The sequence below is a fragment of the Tenrec ecaudatus genome, chromosome X (genome assembly GCF_050624435.1).
Source record: "Tenrec ecaudatus isolate mTenEca1 chromosome X, mTenEca1.hap1, whole genome shotgun sequence".
Lineage (NCBI taxonomy): Eukaryota > Metazoa > Chordata > Mammalia > Afrosoricida > Tenrecidae > Tenrec > Tenrec ecaudatus.
Window position 1 is genome coordinate 31,935,750 of NC_134548.1, and position 19,566 is coordinate 31,955,315.

The following is a 19,566-nucleotide window of genomic DNA, read 5'->3' on the forward strand; positions in this document are numbered from 1 at the left end:
TTATTCCAGATTCAGAGTTTTATCGTGTTGGTAAATTTAAATAGAGTACACTGATATCTTCTACTCCCTAACTGAAAATGACAGAGAAACACACTGTATCACTTTAACTTCCATACGTCTCATATTGAGTTAAATAACACCAACTACTGGCTAGCTGCCTCCCTACCTGTAACTTCCATTAGGTTCTTGGATCAAGAGATAGTGTAAGACACAGCAAAAAAATAAACCAACACTAAACTAAATAGTCTTTGGAGGCTGACACACTTGGATTGGGATCTTGGCTCTGTTTCTTCCCAGCTGTGTAGCCTTAATCTGGCTGTTTCCCTTCTCCAAGTCTGCAGTCCTTTCCTTTAAAAAATTACACATATACTTTCAAATCATTTGCAGAATATAGAAAAATATGTAAAAGCAGGAAGCAAAACTAGAATTTCAATGAAAATAAGAGTTTTGTGATGAATTATAAATTATGTTGCAGCATAGTATACTCTAAAAAATAATAACCGTGTATCAGAACCATAATGTAAATGAAACTTACTTTTAAGTGTATTTACTTCAGATCATTTTCATATGAGAGTAAAATACACACACCCACACACACACTTATACATCGTATATCTACTTCTGTAAATCAGGATGCTGTGCATATAAACAATTCTTAATTCTGATAGTGAATCCATTATGTTAAAGACAGAAAGGTTCATTCAAAGAAAGACAGTTCTCAAGCTACCTGACGCCCTACTGATTCGCTTCCTTCTAAATTTGTCTTCCAACTACTGTCATTTATGTCCAGCTCTGAATCCGTCTGCTATAAGAAATGAAAAGTCCTTACATTTAAGCAAAGTCCTTTCTGTAACAGTTCTTCTCCAGCTCTTTCTCGAACCCCGCCAACGATCACAAGTAGTTTGGAGCTGAGGGCCTTGCCAGACTCTCCCGAGTGATAGCGATGCGGGAGGAGAATGAGGAAAAAGACAGAAGAGCAGGAAGGGCTGAGATTCGATCACTCCTCCCCTTACCCTTTGCTCTCATCTCACTGGTCTCCTTGAGAGTCCTTGATCCTATCTTGTTCCTGCCTCAGGGTCTTGGCACTGGCAGTTATCTCTCCACCTGGAATACCTTTCCCCACACTCAATCCCTCACAGACTTCATCTTTGTTTCAACCTTCTCTCAATAGAAAAGCCTCCTGACCATTCTCGAGACAGTAATAGTCACAGCCATCCTTAGCCTTGTTGTTTATTGTTCTGTCACCGTGTTTCTGACTTCATGTTCACTCCAGTCACCTGGGGTTCCTATTAATGCAGATCCTCATTCAGTAGGTCTGGGATTCTGTCTTTCACATTAAGAACCCATGTGCACGCAATATGTGAACTACACCCTATAGTGCTTATCAACACTGAGATGCTATGTTCTTGGTTTGTTTTGTGTGTTGATTTTCTTTTCAAATAGAATATATGCTTCATAAAAGGAGTGAATTCACCTCTTTCTCCGGTGTGTCCTCAGTGCAATACATAGAAATGACTCAATAAAACTTACGAAACATTCATTTTATATGCTGGTGAACTGCAAGACTGGAAATTTTAACGTATCTTCTTGTTAAATTTTGGTACATGAGGAATCGATTAGATGCCCGAGTCCTACATCTGGCACCTACTTCTCTCTGTGCATACACCGAGTGCCTACAGAAAATGCGGGCAGGAGCATGAATGCAGAAATCCAGAGCTCAAGACAAGTATGAACCAATCATTGGAACACAAGCTCATCCCTGATCTAGCAAGGCTGGCACTCAACCTCGTGGGGACAGTTAGAGAACAAGCACCGATAAATTATTAGGTACGAACAAACTACAAAACAGGCAGAGGAAACAAAAACTGACAGCTCAGGAAAGGAAAGAAACTTGACATAGTTAGCTGAATAGTGTGATGTGGGAATGTTACTGTCCCTCATTCACCAAAATAATAATACTATTAAGGTATTCTGGCACATCTTTTCCTGGGTGCTCATGGCATTCAATTGGTCTCCAATGACAGCTCAGAAACCCCAGGGAGTGCTCAGAGTGCCCTGGGACCAAGTCGTATTGTTTCTTTGAACCAACAGTGTACTCCAGCCTTTTGACTCATCGCGGTGTTACCCTGGCTATGATCCTTCCAATTCACTATATTCCTACATGAGGGATAATTTCTTAAAAAAAAAATCAACTTTACCTGTAAACCAGTCACCATGCTTTCATACTTGGCTCATTTGACCTATTAAAAGTAAACACAGCAAAACACCCCAAGATGTTTCTCGTTGATCCTAACTATAGACCGTGTGCTGCCCGGACGGACGTATATTGGCTTCGTTCCCCGGTGAGGCAAAGCCAGTGCTAATAGTTCACTGAGATGTTATGCGTATTTTCTACCCAACCAATTAAAGAGTGAAATAAAGTGACCAAAAATATGCAGTAAAATAAAAAATTACAGGCTAGCTAAATGAAGAAGCATTTCTCGCCCAAATCTGCATGTGGTATTCACACATAGCCCATTGTTTCTGCCTTGACGTAAAAGTGGGAGAGCTCTAAAACATTGGCTTACAGGGGCACAGGGAGACGTGGTAAGAAGAATCATTTGTTTCCGTGCCTTCTGTCATTTGCAAAGTTATATCTGAGGAATAAGTTCAAACTGCTACAATATTTCCTGAGATGGACTCCTTAGGCATCGAGTGTTAGTGAATATTATGGTGCTTTCTTCATTCCAATTCTCTAGTCAAGGTCAACATATCTACCGCGCCTGACAAGCAAGGAGGTGACTCTGAGGGCTAAGGTGCACCTGACCCCAGCCATGGTGTTTTCATTTGCCCCACGTCCATGTGAAAGTTGCACAGTAAATGACAACGACTGAAGAAGGATTAAAATATATTTGAATTGTGGAGCTGGAAAAGACTATTGAAAGTACCATGGACTGCTAAAAGGACAAATATGTCTGTCTTGGAAGAAGTGCGGCCAAAATGCTCCCTAGAGGTAAGTATGGCAAGACTTCAGCTTACATACTTTGGACTTGTTATCTGGAGACATCAGTCCCTGAAGAAGGACATCGTGTTTGGTACAGTAGAGGGACCGTGAAGGAGGGGCAGGCCCTCATGAGACATCAGTCCCTGAAGAAGGACATCGTGTTTGGTACAGTAGAGGGAAGGAGCGGCAGGCCCTCACGGAGATGGACTGACACAAGGGGCTGAAGAACAGGAACGAGTGTGAGGACGACGAGGACTGCAGAGCGTTTCCTTCGGTTGTGCACAGGATCGCTGTGGGTTGGAACCGACTCTGTGGCCCACCTAACCACAACATTACTAAATACTGGCTGCTGAGAGCACTGCTGACCAGGGACTGTGACTTAAGTCTCAGAAAAGATATTCATGGTCTTGTCCACCTCCCAAGGAGCAGCTGATGGCCAATAGCTGGTTGACTCAGGACTACAAAAGTAAGGTCTTTATTCTTTCAGGTCAGGGAAATTCTACCGAGTCAGTCTTGCTCTAAAGCCCCACATAGTTACCTTACAACCATACCCCACTCATGGTGAGCCCATGTGTGTCAGAGTGGAGCTGTGCTCTGTAGGGGTTTCAATGGCTCATGCTTTCGGTAGGTCTTCCTTTCAAGGTGGCCCTGGGGATACTCCAATAGCCAATCTTTCAGATAGCAGCCCAAGATTTTAACTTTTGTCCCCCAGCAGGGCCTCGTAGCCCAGCTCTAGTGTTTCAGTAAGATGTGTTGAGGCCTCTGTTGCAGCCAAGAACATTTGAGCCTCCCCCACTGTCTACTCCTACATTCCTTTCTGCCTCGTAGTGGTGAATCCCACGAGCATGCTCCAATAAACCCTGCTTACACAGTGTGCTTACTCTTTTGCATAAACATGAAAATGTATCCTTGTCTCTGAATCAGCAGAACATTTTCCTTTCACCCAGAGGTTACCTCACAGTTTTGCTTATGGTCAAAATGGCGACAGCCTACAGAAATGCCAGTCAGTGTACTTACAGGCTCCAGGAGCTGTCAATCCAGGAGCGAGGCCAGGCTGCTTTGCCCTCAGCTCTTGAAGTAAATCATTCACAGCCTTCCACTCAGTGCTCAGGTCTTCTAACTTTCTCTGTAACAGAAAAGCATATGTGTAACTGATTTGATTATCACCTCAAAGATAACTTAATTCATGAAGCAGTTAGTTCAATTCATAAGTATATTATTGTATTTGTATTATATTTAATTTCTAAATTAATTTTTTCCGGATTAAATTTCTCACACAGGCACCGTAATTATTTTAATCAACAGCCCTATACACATTTATTGATCATTTGCGGCCTCCCGTCTTCTGCTTCAGGCATGGCTTTATTTAAAAGGAAATGGAAAGTGCAAGAAATCATGAGAGTGCAACAAATGAAAACACACAAATAAGTCCCCTCTAAGCATTGGACTGGATTATTAAATTATAACTAGCGTGGCTGTTTTCTAAAAACCATGCAGACAACTTTAAACAATAACCATAATGCACTACTCCACTTCAGACCGATTATATTAAAATCCTTTGAAGGGACGGCCTTTGGTAGATAGAGGGATGTGTTGACCAGAATACCCTTCACGGATAGAGTTCTGTCAGCAGACATACTTCAGTTGTCAGCCCCTTCCGCGAGTGATTCAGAGGCCTGTCTAACCCAAGGCTATACATACCCTTTCCAAGGCAACCTTTATCGAATGATCAAAGGCAGAGTATAAAGGTCCAGCGAATGTGGTGAAGGCCGTGCAATTTTGAAAGGTCATTTCAGCTACCGCACTACCTGTGGAATCATGGAAATGTGCTGGGGGGCCTATCTCAGAGTTGGGTCTTGTTGTTTGTCCAACTCTACGGCCACTGTCTCTTTCCTACAGCTGTGGATCCCAAGAACATTCTCTCATAATCTCCTTTAAACTCAACATCCTCTTGGAGTCCACTCACCATGGAACCTAGTCCGGCATTGGGACTCTCATGTCATTATATTTGTGGGAAAAAATCCTGGGAACGAGCAAGATGGAGAACCACTAACTTAAACAACAATGTGAATAAAATACCTATTAGGAAAGGCTGAATTTCTAGCTGAGTCAGTGAATTTCTAATTGGGGGGTGGGGCCGTGGGGGGGGCGGGGTTGAAACAAAATTCCATGGCCTGAGCCTTTGGCCTTAAATTTGGTGAGCTCCTAAAGAAATGCTTTCGGCTGGTCAAGAGGAAAGTGAGAGTCCTCAAAAATGCTTGCATGTTCTGTGTGTAGGTTTCTGTTTTTAGTGTCGTTTGGGGTTTGCTTGCTTGGGGCTGGCTCGGAGGCTACAGACCATATTTCACAGACTTTCTTGCTCTAGCTGTGGCCACTGTTGGCAAGGCAAATGTTTACCCATTGGTTCTCTGGCAGTGGGTGGAGGGGATGGGACACCCTTCCCCCCCTGAATAAACAAAACAGTAACAACAAAGTCAAGACTAAATAAAAATAAATATTTTCCAATGCCTATGGTATAAATATTTATACCAAGGACGATTCTAAGCTATCACCATAATGTCAAGTGACTCATCAAATTAAGTGGAGTTTAACAATAGGCCACTTTAACTGCTATGAGCTGGCACCTGCATACCACAGAGTATGATGAATTCTTGCGGGAGAAAATGAGCAGATGTGATGTCTGTCAATCCTGGGCTGAGGCTTTTAAAACACGAAGGCATCTCAGCTATTTCTTTCCTGCTCCACTGGCCCGAAGCAGAGAACTCTTAGAACCCAGGGCCACCCTCCTCAACAGGTTCTATGGAGATTGAAGCCCTAATGCTCTACAAGAGTGAGAGAAAGCTGAGGCTATCTGCTCCCATAAAGATGTCGAGCCTCAGAAACTCTTTAAAGCTTCTCGATGCATCGGAATGGACTCTGTGGCAGCTGTTTGGTTTTGGAGTTCGGAGTTCAAATTGTAGATCTCGTGTTATACTTTAGGATCATCAAAATTTAGGTGGCAAGCCTGTTTAAATATGAATGCGGAGTTCTGTCCCGAGTTTGGGATTCAGTGGGTCTTGCGTTATTTTCATTAGTGCTGTCCAGTCAATTCTGACTCATCACAACCCTAATGCTACAGAGTAGCACTTCTCCATAGGGCAGCGGTTCTCCACCTGTGGGTTGCTACTCCTTTGGGGGTCGAATGACCCTTTCGCAGGGGTCGCCTAAGACCATCGGAAAACACATATGTCCAACTGTCTTAGGAACCGAGACACTGTTCCTCTATAAGTCTCCAGGCGGGTCCGCCTACATTCAGATACGCCCTCATATGAGTACCAGGCATGAAGACTGTCACGCATGCTACACCATGCTTCAAGACAAAATTTCATTTATTTTTCATTAGAAATAAATATTTCACAATATAGAATTACATATTGTTTTTGTGATTTATCATTATGGTTTAATGATGTTCAATTTGTAACAATGAAAATTGTTATATTCTGCAGATCAGATACTTGCATGACAATTCATAAGAGTAGCAAAATGACAGTTATGAAGTATCAACAAAAATAATTTTATGGTTGGGGGTCACCACAACATGAGGAACTCTATTAAAGGGTCATGGCATTAGGAAGGTCGAGAGCCATTGCCATAGGGGCTTCTTACATCCATCATGTTTATGGGGACCACTTTCAAGGTCTGTATTCTACAATCCACTGGTGGATTTGAACTGCCAACCTTTCTATTAATACCCTAAAGTTAAACCATCATGCTATGACGATGCCTTACTGGTCTGGACTCTAACAAGCAAACAAACTGAACTCACTACCATCAAGTCAATTCTGACTCATAGCAACCCTGTAGAGAAGGATAAAAATGTCCCTGTGATTTCTTAGATTATAACTCTTTATAGGAGTAGAAAGCCTCATTTTTCTCTCCCTGAAAAGTTGGAGGTTTCAAACTGCTGACCTTTCGGCTAGCAGACCAAGTGTAACTCCTTGCATCATGATCCATTTCTCAGAAAAGGCTAATGTTGCTTGTCTTGGAGCACAGCTTCAGGCATCCATTGAACTTAGTGACCTACTTAAGCATCAAGTGTGGGCTAGGTATATAGCATCTTTTGGAAAATCGAAGAAAATAGAACATTACATGAATTTCACTAGGGCTTAATTCAGCTGTGGAATCCTGATTGTGAAATGCTGCCCAGGAAATAGCAGAGTTACAGGGTAGAAAGAAACTGGATTCCCGAAAGATCATGTGCAGAAAAGCTGCCTGACCAGAAAAACACATGCTGACTGTCACCCAAAGAAGAAAAAAGAAACCAACCAAACAAACAAACAAAACACCCCCTCTGATTGTTTTAAGCTAGTGAAAAGTTATTTGTCAGAATGATGAGCATTGCTTAGCACGTTAGCACCAATCTTCAAAGTTAAACTGGTGCAACTGAGAGCAATATTGAAGAAGATTGAAAGTGCCACGGACTTCCAAAGGAACCAACAAATCTGTCTTGGAAGAAATATGGCCAGAAAGCTGCTTCAGGGCAAAGATGACCAGACTTTGTCTCACATACTTTGAACATGTTATCAGGAGGCATCAGTCCCTGGACAAGGACATCAGACTTGGTAAATTAGAAGGGCAACAAAAAGGAGGAAGACACTCGAGATGACTGACACAGTGACTACAACAATGGGATCAGGCATAGAAACAATTGTGAGCATCTCTCAGGACCAGGCAGTGTTTCATTCTGTTATCCTTGGGGTCACTATGCGTCCGAATCGCCTCAATGGGCACCTACGAACAGCACTGCAGGCAAGTAGCAGTTTCTATAGACCTTTGAATGTCTCTGCTTATGTTGTGAGAAACATAAATAATCTCACTAATGTTGGATTTACTCACAAGGCACACATTAACTGGAGTTGCAATTCTTCTGAAGAACCAGGGTAGAAACCCCCAGCACGACAGATTCTCTATGGAGCTATTAAGTAAATGGGACAAATCTAATAACCAGGAGGTGCTCTATATAGGTGGCGCTCTTTCATGCCAGTCATTGATTTAACGGAAATCCTTTCAATATAAAAACATTGACACTTTCAGGAAATTGTTTTTGAGTTGCTAAAAGCACTCTGGGTCAATCTTTGTGTTAATTACTAGTCTTACCAAGATGAAAACGATACGCTCTAAGAATTCATAAAGTAGCTCTGGTGGCATTGTACAGTAAGCACTAGAAGGTTAACTTCAAGTACAAATCCACCAGTCCTTCTGAGGAACAAAGATGAGGGTATCTGCTCCTATCAAGATTTACAGCCTTGAGACCACTTACAATGTTTCTAGGAGCCCTGGTGGCATAGTGGGTATGCATTGGGCGCTAACTGCAAGGTCAGCAGCACAGGAGATAGATGATGCTCTCTACCCCCATAAAGCATTTTGATCTCAAAGTCACAGAGGGGCAGTTCTAGCCAGAAGAAACCCTGCTGGAACAAGAGCTAAGGGTTTACTGCAAATCTACAGGTTGGTGCCTCAACCCACTTGTTGGCTTCCTGGGAGAAGGTCCTTGGGATCTCATGGAAAAAATAGCCGTGCAGATAAATTACAGCTGTGTTTTCATGCAACAATGAGTTGATCAAGACAAATGAGGGAAACAATTGAATTCTGCCTAGAGAGGTCAATCGTGTATCCAGAAAAAGGAACATATGAGTTGGTTTTATTAGGTGTTTTAGAAAGATAAAGTTTGAGTGATAGGTGAAGAGATGAGCATCTAGGAAGATGAAAGCAATTTCCCAAGGCACAGAGACAAGAGACACCAGGCTTCTCAAGAAAAGGCAAAGAGTTTGGCCTGGTTACCTGAACAAGAGAGTGTATACGACAATATATGAAAGTGCTCGGCCAGATTCAAGGGCACTTGTCATGTGAGATTATTGGATTCACTTCAAAAACCAGAGGGGATGGAAGTGTTTAGAGCAGGAAAGTAAAATAAGATTTGTCTTTTGGAGCATGGCAATTTTATAAGAGGGAAACAGAGGAATGAGTTGGGTGACTAATATTTCAATCTTCGAGGTGGTCAGGACCAGACTACTAAGGCTTTGGCCATGTAGAGGAAGTAGGGCCTTTCTCTCTTTCTTACCTTGTGGTAGTTGAAAGCTTGAGCTAGAGATTGCAGAAAAGAAGCTTTCTAACAGGGTGTTTCTTCAAGTCTGCCCTATATGATACCCAAAGAACCAAACTCACTGCTACCTAGTTCATTAAGACTCACAGCGACCCACTAGGATGGGATAGAAATGTCGCTGTGGGTTTCTGAGGCAGTAACTCATTACAGGAGTACAGAGCCTCATCTGTCTGCCTACAGGGGCTGATGGTTTCAAACTGCTGACCTTGAGGTTAGCAGCCCAATGGGTAACCACTCTGCTGCCAGTGATCCACTTTTCAGATAGACTGCAATTCCTCGGAGCGAATACTGAGTCTCCTGTTCCTCATAAGTGACCCATGCAGTGCTTTCTATATGAGTATAATAGGAACTTATAAATATCTCTGAGTTGAAGCAAATGAATTTAAAATGGTCGTTTAAATGATGGAAATGAGAAAAGAATAAATGACTTTACCTATTCCTAACTTGGCCACGATGCAAACTCCATACCATTGATGAACTTGCTTCTGCGGAATTTTCAAGATCCAATGCAATTCTCCAGCTTTGCCACCATTTTATTGGGCTTTTCAAACTCATGAGCCAGGTGATCTCTGAAAAGCCAGTCTCCTAGACTAGGGTTACAAGCTCTGATCCTTACAAGGACTATGAAATATCCACTAGAGGAACAAGCTCTGATCCTTACTGGAACTAGGTAAAAACTCCTGGAAGAACAAGTCTCCCTTAGTCAGACAGCTCCACATTCACATCTGACTTATTGTTGCTAGGCAGAAATGTGTGCACATGTACAGCATGCACCACCACCAGCACAAAAAAATTAAAAAAAGAAAGAAACAGAATTTAAGCAACCTACGGATCCAATGGTCATATAAGGGTATATCAGAGACATCTTTACGTTCCTAAGAGCTTATCTGGAAAAGGATGAAGCTTTATTACTCCTGTAAAGATTTACAGTCACAGAATCCCACAGGGGCAGTTCTACCCCATCCTACAGGGTCCCTATGAGTTGGAAACGAATCAATTGTAGTGAGTCTAGTCTAAGGGAATACAGGAGAGACTCTTACTGCATTGCATAGATTTGAAACCAACATGGAAATTATATAGCTGTGTGACTTCAAGTTCCTTCTGACATCGAGCAACCGTGTAGGAAAAAAAATAGACTGCCTGGTACAGTTTTCTTAGGCTGTAATCATTATAGGATCAAGTTCCTAGGTCTTTTATTCCACTGAACTACTGGGTGCTTCAAACAGCTATCCTGTCTTTTGCAACTGCGAGCATACACATCACACTACTAGGGCTCCTGGTATCTCGACCAAGGAAAAACAGATAACTGAAAGTGATGGATAAATTTTAAGCACTATCCAAGAGTTGAAAGCAACAATTTCAATGTATATAGAACCACATGTACAGATCTTTAAAACATATTTATACATTTTTAAAAGTTAAGAAATATAAGCTTTCACACAATGGAATCATTGAAAAAATGCAAAATGGCTTATATGTGTTACTATACATTTTATAAGGCTAGAAGCAGAAAGGAAATTGAGAAATTTGCAAGCATTCTGAAAATAGATTGTTAGGGATTCCCATTAATAAGTATAGATTATTAAAATTTACCAGTAAATAAACTATATGTTAAAGGGATCCTTGGTGGTGTAGTAGTTATATGTTGACCTACTAACTGCAAGATCAGCAGTTCAAAACCACCAGTTGCTCCTCAGAAAAACAATGGGGCTTTCTACTTCTGTAAAGAGTGACAGTCTCAGAAGCTCACAGGGGGAGTTCCAACTTGTCCTATAGGGTTACTATGAGTCAGCATTGACTTGACGGCAGTGAGTTCTCTCTTTTATTGGTACATTTGACAAAATGGAACAAATTCTAAAACCTCATTCCTTCCTTATTATTTTTGGGTCCCAAAGTTGCACAAAAGAAGTTCTGGTGGTGATAAACTGCTAGCCATAAGGTCTGGGGTTCAAACACACCAGATGTACCACAGGAGCAAAGATGAGGCTGACTGACCCCAGAAATATTTAATGCCTCAGAAACCGTATCAAGGTTTGCTATGAGTTCGAATCAATTCAATGGCAGTGGATTTGGTTTGGGTTGAGAGCAGCCCAACGAGTTAATTATCATCTCTGCTCTCAAACAAACTAAAACCATAACAAACAAACAAAGCTTACTGCTAGTAACTGCTAGCAACCTTATATGTCTATGGCATCTGACATCATGCAAACACAGGGCTTTTATTTCCCCCCCCCCCCACACATAGTGCATGTTGTTTAACATTTATTAACACCAATCTGAATCTAATTCTACTTATTGGTTTTTTAAAAAAATCTTTGAGCACAAGATCAAACAAATAAAATATATGCTTCTGATCAGTGTGGTAACCAACATTGGATGTCACCATATGTATGCTGTGAATGTTTTTCAATCCTGAGAGTAGATCCTAAGCAGTGAGAATGGAACCTTTTAAAAGACGGCTGGTTGTACCTATGTTTCCTCATTGGTTCGTCTGTGAATTTCAAGTTCTCCAAACTCAAGCTCACTGCCATTGAATTGTTTCCAAATCATAGCAACTCTATAGGACAGGAGAACGGCTTCTGTGGGATTCCAAGACTGTAAATTTTTATGGGCATAGAAAGCCACGTATTTCTCCTACTTGTGGTTTGAATAGCTGACCTTTGGTTCATAGCCCACTACCCCTCTAGGAATAGAATATACAATAGAACTTTAAGTATGAGATTATAGGAAGAAGACAATATGTATGAGAACAGAAAACTAGAAACAGTAGAAATCTTGGCTATTTAATGAAGAGACAACTGTTCAACATCTCATGAAATCTCATCACATATTTTTGTTCCCATTGGAAATCACCTGTATATGGGGAGGAGGCATAGCAGAAGAGAGATGAAGTATTGGAGATTGAGCTGATGTAAACCACCCTGGGATCTTCCTGCTTTCTACTCCATAAGCATATGGTCCCCAAAGTGAGTGGGTGTTGGCTAACCCTAGCAGTTGACTTAGGTTCGTCCTTCTAACAGTGTAAGCATTTCTCTGCAAGGAGCTTGATTCTCCTATTTAAAGGTCTGCAATTATCTTGCAAACTGGACTCCTAGAAGCAAACTAACTACTGCATCTCTGTATCATCTGAAGAAACAATGATCTGCATGGAACTTTATTATATTATTATATTCCAATTAGCATCACTGTCTAATTAATTGGAACAATAATTGATGCCTATGATAACACCTCTGGAAAATTAAGAAAAGTTCCAATTATGCTGAGATTAAGAAAGAGGCATTTGAGATTTTCATCCTGACTCATTACTATTGGTTGTGTGATCCTTGTCAATTAGATAGGTTACTCAGATTTATCACCTCGAACTCTGGCTATAACACCACCATCTAACTCATTGCTTTGTTCGAGGAATTAAATGAGATGTTTTATGTGAAAAGAACTCTGTGAACTGTAAAGTGCTATGAAAGTGTTGGGTAGTTATTATGCACTAGTTAATGAAGCAAAACAGAAGATAGTCAATAAAAGTTTTCATCAAAAGGGTTTCCATAAAATTTTTTTCCATGCTTAAATGACTATACTTCTTGGTTGTCTAGAAAACACCATTTCTATATTCAAATTCACTTTTCTTAATTCACAGATGCTGACTACTCCATCCATTTATTTAAATAGTCAACCTCTTGCCCACTATTAATTCCAGGTGGATAAATGAGGTACTGCTGTAATTTCAAATGCAAAGGTGGATTTTAAAAATGAAGTCATACCCTCCAATCTTAAGTGATTGCCAAGGGTCAGAAGTACAATAAACTTAGAACTGTCTATTCCTTGACCTTTCATAAGTAGTAGCAAATAAGATTGCTTACAGACGGCCACAGAACTTCGCGTAGCTGTGCACAATGACGCTCTTGTGATAGCACTTTGTGAAGAGGCTGGTGCTTTACCATGGAAATGGATGCTGTAATTGGGATAGAGAATCTCCTTTGTTGAGTCATACTTTGCTTTCCAAATCTCTGACATGCTCCCGTAATTTGCATTCTCTCATCTTTTCTACGTGGCTGATTTTTCTTGCTGGTAGCAAATAATATTTGGCTCCAGCATCTAGTGTGGTGTTTTATACATAATAAAAGTTAAGTAATACTTCATAACAATGTGTAAGAGGTTACAATGTGCTACATCTGTTAATAATGTAGAACCACCTTCAGGAAGTCAAATATGTGTTTAAACAACATCAACTTGAATTATAAAATCAATAGATTACCCGCTATTAAGGCCTACCCTTGATAAGTGGCCCACAATAATTAAACTTTGAATTTATTAACTCAAGTGCAGATCCAAGGTTTTCCCCATAGGGCCTCGAAACTCAACAAAGAAGTCATAATTTATCCAACGGACAGCAACTTTAAAATTATTATTTTTTTAATGACCAACTTGGCTTCATTAGAGGGAATTTTCCAGCCTATCATCACCCATTGTTTATAGTTTTCTAGGAAGTATCCATTCAGTGTTAAGATAATTATATTAAGCCCTGCAAAATGCCTCCTTTATGAAAAGTAGGAAATAATCAGCAAAGTGTTTTCTGAATATAGACTTCCTTTGTAATTTAAATGGAAGAGAGCTTAAACTCTCTTGGAGTTTGGCATTTTTTAAGTTTACAGTTCTCATCTATTTCTCTTGTATTCATGCGTGGCATGCAAGTTTTATCGGCTGCGTAACCAACTTCATGTATGATTGTATATGGGCAGCTAGAGATCTGTACATTGGACGTGAGGCATCGTGTTTCTGTGTCTGACACTATAAATATAACTGAGGACCCAAGGGGAAACGTGAATCTCTGAAATTGTTTGTTTAGTCCCAGCACGAGCTATCGCATAAGCTAACTTGAGGCTTTCCCCTGAACTTTTTCCTCAGAAAACACTTGAGTGAGTTCTTATTCCAGACTTGGTAACAGGTGCTTTTTTGCAATTTTCTCATTTCGAATAACAAAGTTGCACATCGACCTGAAACAAGCTCAAGAGATGTGAATTCTGGATGCTTAGAGAAGTCATCTGACAGAAGTGCTTAAAAATAAGTAAGTGAAGAGAGTAAATAAATCATTGGTAATTATTTCGAGGGTATTAGCTCGCCATTACCAGTGGTGGAGATCATTGTAAATATATGTTTTAAAGATAATTTTTAAAAGCAACACAATATGTTCTTCTGTGAAGAATATCAGGAATACCTAAGAAAAACGAGAATGTTAACTTTTTCAATATTTGTGAAGGAGGATTTTGGTTGGTAATACAAATTTCAGTAATAGCATGAAGGAAATGAAAAATGGTCCCTGCTGGTAACTGGCAGATGTGAGGTTGTGATGGTCCCAACTGGACTTTACAAATAATAAGAATAACAGTACCAGAACATAAACTAGATGGAGACAAGGCCACTTCTGACCTTGTGTGGAGCAAGACCACTCTGCCAAATGAATAATATGAGGTACTCTTGTGCTTCACAGTGACAGATCGAGCCGGGTTCTAATCCTCTCACCTTTGAGATAAAATATATTGAATAGACTTACCCACAACTAATTCTGTTTCTTTACAGCATTTAATCAAAAAATGACTTTCATTTCACCCTTTAGAAATTCCCGGCACAAACTCAAACCTGTGAGAAGTTCTTCCCAGCTACCTCTTGCTGAGATCATGAGTTCTCTGCGATTGTTTTCCCTTACTACAGTGTTAAATAAAGTCAAATTTTTGGTTGTAAATATGGTTTCTGTTTTGGTGGTCTTCGGTCAGCGGGCTCTAATAGTTTCATACACGGATGCAAACTCTGTCATATCACCAAAACCTACAAGGTCTGAAATTTTGGAAGATACATAGGAAGCATTTGAATGAAGTTTTTCTCCATAAATATAAATATGGAAAACACTCTCACTCCCTGGCATGGAGTCTGTTCTGTCTCACAGTAACCCTATAGGACACGGTCGAATTGCCCCTGTGGGTTTGTGAATTACAAATCTTTTTTTTTCAAATGTGAATTAAATGTGACACTTTTGTTCTATTTTTTTATATCCTGGGTATTTTCCCCTTCAAACCATTTTATTGAGAGCTAATCCAGATACCATTTCATTCATAGTTCAATCACAGCAAGACGTATTGTACAATTGCTACCCAAACCACCTCTTTATGAGAGTGGAAGCCTAGTGTTTCACGGTGGCCGGTAGTTTGGAACTGCTGACCTTGTAGTTAGCAGGGCAATGTGTAGCCATTAGAGCCCACACAATATCTCTATATCAGTGTGTGTGTGTTTTAATAAAAATAGAAGATCGTACATCTACAAGTGCTAAAGAATTAGGCAATTAAGTGTTGTTAGCCATTTGTCAATTCCCTTCGTATTCCTATATAGTTCAAAATGTCCAAAAATCTATTGCACATTTTATCATTTAAATAGGACTCTCTGCATATAATCAGATACATATGATTAGCATTTAGAACTTCTTACAACCTAAACGTTTCCTCAGTTGTAAAGTAAACTTATTTTTTAAAAAAACTGAGGATGATTCATAATCTTCTCTATTAAGAAATTATAATGATGTCTCTAAAATGAATTAGAGACATTTATTAAACTTAGATACATGAATTGACTTGGGGCTCACACTTAATCACAGCCCCCAATAACCATTAGTTCTTATGATATGGCCCTTCTCAATACCTCCCCTCACGAAGAGATCACTGAACATATGGGGGCTGTCGTAAAGGGTGGTGAAGAAGTCATGGGATCTTAAAGGCTGTCTTTAAACAAGCAGCCACTGAGGTGAGGTGCCAACTAAGTCCACATGGAAGAAGCATACCAGTTTTTGTGATCTACATAACAAAATAAAAAAAAAACGGAGGATGGAAGAATATTTGAACCTTAATTCTGAACACCCGGTTTTCAGAAGGCGATTGATAACAGTAGAAACCCAAGATATACATACAGGGTCCCCAGGTGATACCCTTTCTATCAGTAGAAGAGCACTGTAAATTTGATGATAGGAGATGTAGTTAAGTTAAAATGGGGGATCTTATCATTTGATCTCCTTTTTGACCCATTTTAAAGTTGCTTCGGTTTTTAAGATTTTCTACTTTCTTTTCAATTGAGATTTTTCTATTTCATTTTGTCATTAATATTGCTGTGGTTGTTTTGTTTGTTTCCTGTTTTCATTCTGTGATTTTCTGTATATGAAATCCTGGACAGGTAAATCTCTAGAGAAAATAACAGGATTAATAACCACGTAGGGGCATGGCTAGGGGGAAATGGGGAGCAAACAACAATGAATTTGAGAAAGCAGAGAATGTTTCAAAATTGACGGTGGTAGTGATTGCACAACTCTTCATTTGATTGAACTATAGAATTGTATGTGTGAATTATATTCCAATAAAACTATTTAAGACCCCAACATGCTGCTACTTGTGTAATAACAAAAATTATAACTTGCCTCTTTTCTTATTACTGTCTCCCTCTAACTTTTCTCCTAAAAGTTTCTATTATCACTGACATGGAACTTTGAGTCTATCAAAATGGCCTTGTTCATTTGTGAAACAGGTTTGTGTCTGCTAGCCCTCTGCTGATTTCTGATGTGCCAAACAAAGAGGTGCATCGGGTCCACAAGATCATGGGCCTGACAAATCCAGATAGCATGATTACAATTGCAATGATATCTAAATGTCTAATATTTTAACCAAGAAGACATCACCTCACCGAATATACTATATATAAATCTTCAGATGCACATCTGCTGTGAGTAATGCATTAAACATTATCAGACAAAAAATAAACCCCAAGGAAGTTCTTGGAAATGTTAAGATATTGATGTTGGCAGTAGAACAAACTCATCAGGGGAAAAAAACCACGCAAAACAAACAGCTTAATCTAGTTAATTAACAACAAAACAGCTGGGAAAATGAAACATCCCTGGTTGTGATTGACTGTAATTGAAAATGACTAATGACGCTGTCATTTGGCAGTCTCTATCTGAGGAAATGATGCTTGGAAGATTATCATACTCCTCTTGACCATTTGTCCAAAACAATTATTTTGCATAAAAGGTTGAGGTTGGAAGCCTTTGGCCAAATGCAGAAGGCTTGTCCCACCTGACGAATATTGCTGTTTTTTAAAATAATTCCAAGAGGAGTAAGTTGAATACAGTATTAGATGAATGCTAGGAAAGATCAGGTACTCTAATAAATTAGAAAAGCCCCAGCCAGTTTCATGCAATCACTTAAGCAAGTAATCAAGACATTTCCAATTCTATAAATGTTCTCCATATTAATTCAGGGAAGACGATACTCACGTGTCTTCTACAATCTATGCATACATTTAGAAAACTAATTGAAAGCGTCCTTGTTCAAGTTAAGGTAAAAAATGAATAGGAATAGAGGAACCTAACATCTAAACGCTTACATTTTAAAGGGAGCTTCCTAAAACAAGTTTGAAAGCAAGCATCAGTCAGTGTAAGACATGAAAAAGAATAATAATAATTCATAAATTATCAAGGGCTCCTGAGGGAGGGAGGGAAGGTGGTGGAGGGAAGGGAAAAATGAGGAGCTGATACCAAGGGCTCAAGTAGAAAGAAAATGTTTTAAAAATGACGATGGCAACAAATGTACAAATGTGCTTGACACAATGGATGGATGGATGCATGGATGGATCATGGTAAGAGCAGCATGAGCCCCCCCGCCCCCAAAATGATTTTTTTTGGAATAAAGTAAAATCCAAAGTGATTTTTTACAGTTGTTGCTATGATGATTGTGGATGGCATTGGTTTTTCTTGTATTCTGACTATTAAATGGGGTGCTATTGAGGCCAAAGTTATCACTCTGTGGAAAATTGAACATATTCGAAATGATGCCCACAGCATTGTCATAAAATATTGTTATCCTTTAAGGTATATCTTTAGCACACTTTATATATACAATTTATCCCATTTAGCCAATTAATGGAATAAAATTACATAAATTCTGAGGAATAAAATAACATAAATGTGTGTGTACAAGAGAGAGACAAAAAGCAAAATAAGTATACTTAATACCCTAACCACCCCCCAGTAATTTTATATTCAATAACTACTAATACATTTTGGTCATTAATGGAATTGTCTAACATAATCTATGTAGCCCTGAAGAGAAAGTCTTCACAGAACGTAAGAAAATAAGTTGGTGAGTCAGGGATGCAAACAGAGATGAAACTCTTTACCATCTTTGAAAATTAAGGAAAACCTAGAAAAACTGAAGAAGTAAAGAAACGATATAAAAGGGAAAAATGAGACAGCTTCCAATCACGGCAGAGCGTGGAAGGTGAGCGTGGGAGCTGAACAGACAGGCTGTCGAAAGCAGAATGTGGAGGCGCCAATAGACAGTCAATTTCCTAAGAAACAGAATTATTTTCTCATGTGTCCTAAATTAGAGTGTCTGTAAGTGATGGAAAAACTAATCATCCATTTAAAAACTGACTCTTGCTTATACATCATGAGGGAGATTTTCTTTTGAGAACAGTTCTTTCTTTATAATTATTATAGTTGCCGAATGTACTGCCTCCAGAAAGCAAAACCCAACTTCTTTCATTAAAATATGCAGCAGGTCAATCAGACCCCTTCTTTTCGTTAATGGATTCAAAAGCTAGGTGTTCACAGGGCATTGAGAATAGCTCATTTGAAAAATATATATATATATATATGGAATCTAAGTTGCCAACAAACTTTACTATTCGACCAATGAATCTAAAACAAAACAACACAAATCAGGTTTAATCTTCACATAGAAATTATTTATTATGAGATTTAAATAGCCCTCACAGCTTTTGGCTTTATATTACTAGGTTCTAAGATCTGAACTATGAGGTGTGTGTGTGTTTAATAGTATTATTATATTGCAAAATAGGTGAAGTTTTACATTTCAGATCATTAACTTTGGATTCGAGAGATTACAACACTCTTTAACACCCACATTCCCATGCTCCCTGATTTATCTTCTCTTTCTCAGGGACTCTGATCTTCCATTTCATGACAGTCAACATTCATTAACTGCCTAGACCATTGCTTTACCTTCCCTGTGAGGTTGGTTTTGAGCCTCTATTGTTAAGGCCAAGGAATCCTGGTGTAACAACATTTAAAGATTCTGCTCTTCAAAACCACAAACCATTTCAAAAGAAAGAGAAATGATCCTTAGCTTCCACAAAGATGCACAGCCTTGGAAACAAAAGGTTTCCTCAAAAGGAGGTAGTTTTTACTCTGTCTCATAGGGTTTCTTAGTTGGAAAAAACTCAATGACAACAGGGTTTGTTGTTGCTGCTGTTTGTTTTAGTAATGTTAGGGCTAATCTTTAGGTGTTTACAAATTTTGAGTACAAATCCACTGGTTACATATCACATGATGCATGGCAGTCACTTCTCCTTATTTGAAATATTCCAAATAAATTATTGTATTTTTCCA

General features: G+C 39.4%; 1 long non-coding RNA gene across 1 annotated transcript in view; it reads right to left on the reverse strand.

Annotated features, from left to right (window-relative positions):
* Positions 1–4,000: 4,000 nt before the first annotated feature.
* Positions 4,001–19,566, reverse strand: part of LOC142433069 (uncharacterized) — a 61,654-nt gene continuing 46,088 nt past the window's right edge. The window contains exon 3 of the long non-coding RNA XR_012781081.1: positions 4,001–4,109. This is a non-coding gene — a long non-coding RNA (uncharacterized LOC142433069). The remainder of the gene's footprint in view (positions 4,110–19,566) is intronic.